This window comes from Micromesistius poutassou (assembly GCF_964030765.1).
Source record: "Micromesistius poutassou genome assembly, chromosome: 4".
NCBI lineage: Eukaryota > Metazoa > Chordata > Actinopteri > Gadiformes > Gadidae > Micromesistius > Micromesistius poutassou.
Window position 1 is genome coordinate 12,171,466 of NC_140274.1, and position 10,503 is coordinate 12,181,968.

The window sequence follows — 10,503 nt, forward strand, 5'->3', positions numbered from 1 at the left end:
AAGGGAAAAAAGACCATACACGTATGATTTTGTTTATCAATTAAAGAGTTTTCTCTTTCATAAAAAATGAATCAGACGTTAGCAATATAAAAATAACTGGTTACTTCTTAGACTATAACTTATAATACATTCTGAATGTTTGCATTCAAATCCTAGCAGTACGCAATAATTTGTACAACATTTAAACAACAGACTCTCAGGAAGATCCTCCAACAGGAAAATTCATATTCAATATTCATATTAAAATATCAACAGTGAAATCAGGGAAGAGCCATTAAAACATCTCAAATATTACGGTAAAAGTATACATTTTGTATTAGACAATCTTTAATATCTTTACTTCTTACACTATATAGCGTATAATACATTCTGAATACATTCTGAATGTTTGCATTCAGAGATGGTTCATCTTCAGTCCGTTTCGTTTGGTGGGTCTGCTGGGCGGTGTCGGTGGGGTGAAGACGAACAGTGTTGGGATGGAATTTGGCTTGAGCTTCCTAACACCATCAGCTCTGTGACTCTAACTGTGTCTCATCGAAGTGGTCCTACAAACGGAGTCAGACATTTTAATGCAATTTCAAAGAGAAAGTAAATGATGGTAATGGATTTTCACAGAATGGCATCTAACCAATGCATAGTTATTGCATAGATTACATAAGCACTTTGGCACCATGCTGTTTGCACTAGACTCTAGACAAGAGTAACATAAATCTCTCCAGCAAACATGAACTGACCATGTATTATCTGTAACTCGAGAAATAGCTGACCAAGCAATGCTGCAAAAGGGCATTTGTTTGCAATATATCCACATGATTTCCGTGCAAAGTTAATCACAATCTTTCTGACATGCATGAACATAAACAAAGACAATGCAGCCGGTGTTTTGAAAGAATGCAGGGTAAAATGCGGCAGTGCAGAAAGATAGCACATCAAGTAGGCTAGCCTTGCAATGATGTAGTATTAATAGTTGTCATTATTCTAAAAATGCATTTTCCACAGAATGGCATCTAACCAGTGCATACTTATGCATACTTATGCATAAAAGAGCCTGGTGGAAAAATACAGACGGCAGATGCAGGTTGTTTGTCCCGGAGTTCAGTGCTAGCATTAGCATAAAAAAGGCGCAAAGAGCTAGCGAGCATCGTGTAGCTTAACACTACTAGGCTAAGTTCAAATCAAATTCACTTTGGTTAGTACTTTTTTCGAAGCATGCCATGAATTGATGGGGTACAATAATATTTTCCAAATGTGTTTTCTTTACAAAGTCCATGATAGAAATGTTCTTACCTCACACAACAAGGAAAAATTATTCGGCTTCCAGTTCATCCTTCTGACCCTCTGCTCCTACAATTTCCTCCTAGTAGGGTCCTGAGGGAAATGATGCAGACGTTTACCACGTCCGGGCCTTAGAGAGCAACCATAGGCTACACAACACGACATTTTCTTTCGAAAAGTAATATTACAGATATATATTCCTCTCTTGTAAGTTGTCGCACTTGCCTTGATAGCATGGTAATGACGATTGATTAATGTTTGGTCTGTAAGATGGCGTACACAAAACACGTGACTACCTTTGAACCAATCCACGACAGAATTGTTCTGAACGTTCTAAACAGAGTTGGCAGAACTCTCTCTATATACGGCTCTGGCCCTGGGAAGCACTTGTGCTGAGGGATAGTGGATGTCACATTTCCTACTCTGGCCACCTGTGATCGGTTCTTTTAAGCAATCTTACACAAGATGGCGTTCTTGAATGTCATTGGTACGCAAAGCACAGCCGTAGGAACGAGGCGCTTGCGCCGAGTTCCGAAGTCCTGTGCTTCAAGTACCAATAATGACATTCAAGAACGCCATCTTGTGTAAGATTTCAATACAATAACACAAACCATCTTCATTATCAACAATATTGTAAAATGTTTTCATATTGTGGGTTAATTTGCCCTCAAATTCAAGCTTTCTGCCCGAGTTCATATCCATCAGAAAATAGTTCCTATAGTAAAAGCACCTCGTTCCTACTGCGCAAGTGAAACAATGTAACAGTTGAACGTTGTTATGGAAACTAGGCTCATGAAAGTAGTTTCAGCTAGTTAGCGTAGCGATACTTTCTGTAATTAGGCACATTATTTTTGTCTGTTCTTTCACCAGGCATTTAAACACACTCTAGAATGGGAATTGACCAATCTGAGTGCTTGCTTAAACTTGTGTGTTATTGAATACCACATTGTCAGCTTTACAAATTTTCTCATTTTTCCCATGGACAGCACCAGATAGGCTTGAATGACGGGGATATGGATCAGTATACACCGGAATGGTCCTTCAACAACAAAGCTAAAATGACAGACAACTTCATATTGGATATGACAATCCAATTTGAGATGCCTGGCTCCCTACAAGACATGTAGTATGTGATGTGAGTTTGAATTGAAAATCATATTTCTTAATGTCCTCAAACAGGAAACTGATCCAGATGACGTGGCTGCCAAGGGAGTCACTGTGGGAATTCTCTGTCCTGTGTGGCTGAAGCCTCATCCCCCAAGATCCAAAACATCGCACTCATCTTCAGAGGAATCCATAGTAGTAAAGGACCTTCCGGATACTCCCATGGCCTACCTTCTCGGCCTCCTTTATGCACTCAATATTTCCTATCCGGAGGACCATAAGTACACCTTTGAAACACGTGTTCCTGGATAATGGCCCAAAATGCTCTGTGTGCGATCTCTAAAGAAAAAGCTTTGTCTTGTCTAAACGTTGCAAAAAGAAAAATGAAATAAAGAAACAGGTTTTTCCTCTTGGAGTCAGCTCTGATTAGCAGCTGTGAAATTTGACAAGTTCACATAATTGTTTTGTGCTGTGTTCTCAGACTAATTGCTGGTTAATAACTCAAAAGTTTGTAAAATGTGTGTTACACCCATTTGTAAGTTATGTAGTTATTGCTAATAAGGCAACGTGAAATTTGACATTGATTTATTTTATTTATATTTTTCTACATTGTTACATTGCTACATTGATTGTTCTAGCAAAATGTTAATGCAGAATGTATTTTCAAGTTAGACCTGTGAAGCCATATGTGTCAAGACAGCTGTGAATGACATGTTATGTGAATTTTAACAGAACTTTTTCATGTTAATTCTCTTGATGCCCATAGTCATCTCTGACCAGCAGCTGGCAAACTAATGTTTTAAGTGTTTATCACACATTTTATTGTCTTAAATTGTATTTTAGATGCATCTGAGCAGGGATTATTGTTCTAGCATAAGTGTAACTGCAGAATGTTTTTCAAGTTATACCTGAATATTTGGCCATATTGTTGAATTTGAAATTCACACTTTGATCACTGACTAGCAGCTGTGAATGAGATGTCATGTGAAATTTAACACTGAACTTTTTCATGTTAATTCTCTTGATGCCCATAGTCATCTCTGACCAGCAGCTGGCAAACTAATGTTTTAAGTGTTTATCAAGTGAAGAATGGGGAGATCGCACACTAGGGCTGAGAAGTTCCAAAAGTATTTTAAAAGCCGAAACAGCAATTACAGGACACATAAACAAGGGGAAACGTTTCGGGTCTAGCCCTTCATCCGTGTTCCTTGTACGTGATGCGTCACAGGGCGCAGCGGCCTTTTATAGGCTCGCCTGCCAATCACCTAATCACACCAAGACACATGAGTGTTTGGGGTCACAGTGTATCCAAATCACCAAAGTTACACCACAGGTACTATAATATCACAATTATATACAAACATGTACAGGAGATATAACATTTGTATACAGAAACATATAGTCACATTTTGATAGTGATACCATATTTAAATTTAAATAAATAAATAAATAAAAAAATATATATAAAACAATATTTAGAAAATGGTACACATCACCCTTATCAAAAGCAATATCATAGCACATTAGGTTATCTTGCGTCCATGATGGCCTAGTCCATTATTCAACCAACTATTCTAATTACAACAGTTACAGCGAACATGTTAAGGTAAATTCATCATTGATACCACATAGACGGTCTCCTAAGACCAGTTCAGACCAAAGATTCGCGACGCAACGAGACTCTTTTGGGACGTCGCAGGGGAAAAGTTGCAGCAGTGTGAACTGGTCGTCGCAAGGCGGCTGATGCCGTTGCAAGGAGTCTCCAAAGATTGAACATGTCAAATCGCCAGGTCCAGTTTTAGAACGCAACGATGTGGCTATTTCTCTTCAGCTAATCAGGACACAGCACAACAATTTAGGCTTATTAAATACAAGTTGTAGATGCTAACGGTATTATCTTTGGTTTTACACCGCACTTATTTAACATGCCCTGCAAATGTATAAATCAGTGTTCGAATTACGTGGGAGCCAGAGGGAACCGAGCTTCCAAAAAGGCAAAGTCAAAAAACTGAGGGGTCTCATATCTGAAGGTGTCTGCCATATTTGGCATTGTAATTTCATCTTAAACAACACTCATCCATCCCCGTGCAGTCTCTTACCATTAAATATGTTAGATTAAAATATAGGCTAGCCTACTATACGTCACGTAGACTGACTCATTTCACGGATTCCTGTGAGACCGGGTTGCCTTAATTACATCGGTCGCATTTGTCAGGTGAAAACTAAATGTCAAGGGAAAGAGGCGGTGGTTGAAAAAAGTATTTCGATCGCTTATTAAGTTCACTCGTGGCGTGTAATGATTTATTCGTTTCCCTGTATCATTTCCTTAATTTAGAAGACAGTTAAAAAATAATAATAAAAAATAATAATTATAAAAAAAATGATATAAAAAAATTTATACCATGTGTAAGTTATCTCTCATAAAACAACGGGCAATGTTGCTTCAGGTTTACGCTCTTTATTTCTCCGTGCGTGTTTCACATCAGCAGTAACTTACAACTACCGGAACTCCTTTCGCTGCCGTTATCAGTACATGAACTTGGATCACTGCGCGGCTGCGCGTATACACAAAACAGTCCCCTGAATACCACCTCATATGACATCTCCCCTCTTTTGAGTCATAGACATTAATGTATGCAAACAATAACTAAGAAAAACTGCAGTGTCTCTTTTCCTAAGAATTGTACAAACGAGGCAGGTAATGATAAGAGAGAATAGCAATTAACTTAAGTATGATTAATCTACAGTGTATGTTAGTGGAACACTCTGTAACTTAATAACATGTTTTACTTGCCAGCCATTTATAAACAGGACAAGAAAGTGCTGTAACACAACAGGAAGAGTAACACTAACAGTGCACATCTGCATTCAGTCTCTTCTTTTATTCTTTCTCTATTATTTCCCTGAGGTTATGGGGTAGACTGCCCATTCACCTCCATAGCTGCCGGAGATTATTCTGCTCCATTGTTAGCTAGCTATGTGTTAAGTACAAAGTCTTTAAATCTGTCAGGTGGACGGATGACTCTTCCACTGGAAGTCACCTGAGCCTGATCCTGTCCCCCAGGCTCCGCTGGAACAGTCTCTCTGACAGGTGAATCTGGATGTGAGCACAGGGGTGATGATGGTTGTTCACTCGCCTGCTTGCTCTCTGTCTCGTCTGGCTGCTGAACAGGAAGGAAGGTTGGGCGCAGGTGGCGCCTGTTCCTCCGCAGTGTTCCACGGTCCGTCTGGATCAGGTAGGACCTTGGTGTTGTGTGTGGTTGTTGGACTGTACCTGCTGTCTCCCATTTTGACTCTCCATCGAGCTTCACCACTACTCTCTCCCCTTTTCTGAGAGGTGGGAGTGCTTTGACACCGTGGCGCCTGTTGTAAGTGCGTCTGTAGTTCTCCTTCGCCTTGGCGTCAGCTTTACGCACCTTTGTGAAGTCAGGCCATTTTGGGGCGAGGACTTTGTCAACTGTGGGCACAGTTGTCTTAATCTGGCGGCCCAACATGAGCTGTGCAGGGCTGGCACCCGTGGCTTGTAGCGGTGTGGCTCTGTAGCTCATAAGAGCCAGGAACGGGTCGGCCTGTCGAAGAATCTTCTTCGCCGTCTGAACTGCCCTCTCAGCCTCACCGTTGGACTGGGGGTAGTAAGGGCTGGAGGTGATGTGTTTAAAATCATAGGCAACAGAAAAGCTTTGAAACTCCTTACTAGAAAACTGTCGTCCGTTGTCTGTGTGTAGCTCATCTGGACACCCCCACCTGGCGAAGATGTTCTTCAGACGCGCACAGGTGGTCCCACTGGTCATGTCGGGTAAGTGCGCTATTTCCAAATAGCGAGAAAAATAGTCAATGACAATCAGGTAGTTTCTTTTTTTATACTCGCAGATGTCGGCGCCGACCTTCTGCCATGGCCTTTGAGGTAGCAGTGTTGTCATCAGAGGCTCCTTCCTCTGTGTTGGTCTGATTTGCATGCATTCAGGGCACTTTGTCACCAGTTCTTGGATCTCCTTCTCTAGTCCGGGCCACCACACACTCATTCGCGCCCTCTCGCGACACTTAGTGATGCCCTGGTGCCCATCATGCAAACGGTGGAGTATGTCACCTCTCATACTGTGTGGGACAACAATTCGATCTCCATACAACAGAAGTCCCTTTGAGGTTGACAGGCTGTTACCCCATTGGTGGTATGCTCTGGCCTGTACTGGGACGCTGCCCACATGCTTTGGCCACCCATGTGTTACCAGTTTACTCACTACCTGCAGGTCATGGTCAGTGCTCGTCTCTCGCTTGATCCGCTCCAGCTTGGAGGGCGACACTGGCCATGCTGCGTGAGCTGCATCTTCGAACACTGAAACATCACTGGTTAGTTCTGATATTTCACTCTGTATTACAGATAGTGGCTGTCTGGACAGTGTGTCAGCTACTGTCAGTGTTTTCCCTGGCACGTACTCTGCAGTGGGGTTGTATCTCATCAGACGCATAAGCAGGCGTTGGCACCTCAGGGGAACCATGTCGAGGTCTTTGTTGTTGATCAGTGGAGCTAGTGGTTTGTGGTCGGTGTGCACTGTGAAGCTGTCTAATCCGTACAGGTAGGTGGAGAATCTTTCACAGGCCCAAACGACTGCCAAACACTCTTTCTCTATCTGCGCGTAGCGCCGTTCCGCATCGGTCAATGTTCTGGAGCAAAAAGCTACTGGTTTCAGTCCCTCGACATGGCGCTGTAGCAGCACAGCACCCAGCCCAAAGCTACTTGCATCTGCGCTCACTATTGTGGGTTTGTTTACATCATAGAATGCAAGTGTGGGTGCTGTGGAGATGAGTTGTTTCACCTTGTTGAAAGCGTTGATTTGTGCTGCGTCCCAGGTCCATGCCGCGTCAGTTTTCAGCAGGTCGTTGAGGGGTTTTATTATATCTGACAGGTTGGGCAAGTATCTACCCAAATAATGAACCATACCCAGGAACCTCCGGAGGCCTGGCATGTCATCTGGTGGCTGTAGCTCTGTGATGGCACTTACTTTTGAGGGGTCAGGGCGGATGCCCTCTTCATCGATGAGGTGTCCCAGGTAGTTCAGCTGCTTTTGGCGCAGGCGGCACTTTCTGTCATTGAGCTTCAAGCCTGCACTCTCCAGGATCTGCAGGACATTCTGGAGTCTCTCTTCGTGCTCTTTCTCATCCCTGCCGTGGACGAGAATATCATCCATGTACACCTCAACCCCTTCCTGGCCTCTGAACAACACCGACATCTCCCTCTGAAAAATCTCCGGTGCACTGGAGATCCCAAACGGGAGCCGCTTGAAGAAGTACCTCCCCATGGGAGTGATGAACGTGGTCAGCTTGGCTGTTTCCTCCTCCAGCGGGATTTGCCAGAAACCGCTAGCTGCATCGAGCAGGGAGAACACTCGGGACTCAGCCAGCCGTGGCAGTATGTCATCTATGGTAGGTAAGACGTACCTCTCCCTTTTAACTGCCACGTTCAGTTTCTTTAAGTCAACACAGATTCTCACATCAGCTGTTCGTTTGGGGACCGGGACCATCGGCGCGCACCACTCCGTTGGTTCAGTTACTTCCTCAATGACGCCACATTTCACCATTCTCTCCAGTTCAGCTTTAACTTTGGGGAGCATGGGTGCGGATACTCTCCTCGCAGTGTTCACACTGTACGGTACAGCATCATCTCGCAGACGGATTTTAACAGGTTTTATCTTTAAGAGGCCCACATCTGTATCAAACGTGCCTTGGACTTCGTCCACTCTTTTCACTAGTCCCATGGCCACTGCGACAGCTCGGCCCAAAAGGTTACTGCAGCTGTTTGTTTTGACCACATGTATGATGAACTTGTATTGCCGGCCTTTGTATTTTGTTAAAGCTGTGAACTGTCCTAGACCATCAAGTTTCCCCCCCGGGCTGTCAAAGTCCATGTCGTCGCTTGCTAACTGGGGTAGGTATTTGAGCTTGTGGTAGGTTTCATCTGATATCACACTGGCATCAGCGCCTGTATCTATCTTGAAGGTCACAGTGTCTCTGATGGCTAGTTTAACCGTCCATGGTGTATTAGTGTCTGCAATGTAGGTGTACTTTGTTTTGATCTCACCTAGAAAATGTCTGCCACTGTGATCAGCCTCCTGCCTAACTGTGGTTACTTCATTCACTCTTGCAGAGCGACACACAACAGCGAAGTGTCCAGTCTTCTGGCAGTTCCTGCACTGTGCATTTCTGGCAGCACAGGCTGCGTGTTTGGGGTGATCCTTACCGCACCTGAAGCACTTGGTCTGTTTCCCCTCTCCGCCGCGGTGTCCCGGACCCGCGGTGTGGAAACTGCCGCGTCTGTTCCCCCATCCTCTGTGTGGATGAGCGGGAACCCCGCGTGCATGCGGTCGAGTCACTTCGCTGAGGTAGCTAGCATCGGCCGAGCTAGCTTTAGCCTGCTGGCTAATTTGCCCCTTTACCTGCTCCGACTGTCTCACAATCTCCACTGCTCTTTCCAGTGTCAAGTCCGCTGTCAACTGTAGTTTTTCCGATAACTCCTTGTCCACAATCCCGATGACCAGTCTATCCCGAATGTTCTCTATTTTCGCCGGACCGAACTGGCAGGTCTCAGCCAGCTCGTAGAGGGTACGGATATATTCCTCCGCCGATTCACCGTGCTTCTGCGCTCTGAGATAAAAACGAGCCCTCTCGTGGATAACGTTCACTTTTGGAATGAAGTAGGTGTTTAACTTTTCCAACACAGTCTCATATTCGTCAGCATCTTCATCCTCCGCGAACACGAAAGTGTTGAACACCTGCTCGGCCTCCTTGCCGAGCGCATAGAGCAGCGTGCTAACCTGCACGTCCCCGTCTTCCAGGTTTAGTTTCGTAGCCATACGGTACCTTTGAAACCGCTGCCGCCACTCCGGCCACTGCTCCGGTCGAGTAAAGTCCAGTTTCTCGGGAGGACTAAACTTCGCCATGATCCACGTCCGAGTCGCTTTACTTCTGACACCATGTGTAAGTTATCTCTCATAAAACAACGGGCAATGTTGCTTCAGGTTTACGCTCTTTATTTCTCCGTGCGTGTTTCACATCAGCAGTAACTTACAACTACCGGAACTCCTTTCGCTGCCGTTATCAGTACATGAACTTGGATCACTGCGCGGCTGCGCGTATACACAAAACAGTCCCCTGAATACCACCTCATATGACATACCAAAAAAAAATTATGAAAAAAGAATTATATAAAAAAAAAAATTATGAAAAAAAATTATAAATTAAAAATAAAAAAAATAGGACCTGCGCACAAAAGTTTTTTTTTGGACCTGCGCGGGCATCTTTTTTTTGGACATGCGCACGCGCATCTTTTTTTTGGACCTGCGCGCGCATGTCCAAAAAAAGATGCGCGTGCGCATGTCCAAAAAAAAAAGAAAAGAAAAAAGATAATTTTTTTTTCATCCTTTTTTTTTTATTAAATTTTTTTTTTTTTTTAATATAATTTTTTTTCATAATTTTTTGTTCATTTTTTTTAATATGACTCCCACGTAATTCGATTTATACATTTCAGAGCTGCCAACTTGCACGGTTTCACCGTGTGACACGTCAACAATCACCGATCGCCCCCCCCCTCCCCACAGTCAACATTTACACCCGCGGACCCTGCTATAAGGTATGCATTACAAGATTCTACAGAATCTCACGCCAGTAATGTAATGCATTACTGAACTGGTCGTAGGAGACCATTCGGGAACCATGCCTATGTAGGTAAACAAATGATAGGCTACGTCTAAACGTAGGAGTCTTTGTAGCGCGTTAAGACTGGACGTTATCGGGAAACCGAGCCCAAAGCTCTTCTGACTGCGCAGATTCCACAAGATGGATCATATCTGAAGCTGACTGGTTCCACGTTAAACACACAACATAAAGCATGTCAAATGTAAGTAACATAATTAATATACCTTTCCCATATCTGACCCAACTCTATCTCTGGGACTTGCTGGTGGTTGACTGGTGTGCATTTAGTTATGGTCAACATTATGACAGCCTCTTAACTCGCTTCAGTAAAGATATAAGACTATACAAGCTATAGTTATAGTAGGCACACAAAATGTTACATATGCGTGTCCAGAAAAACGTGAGATTTCAAAACAGTTGACAGATAAACGGCCA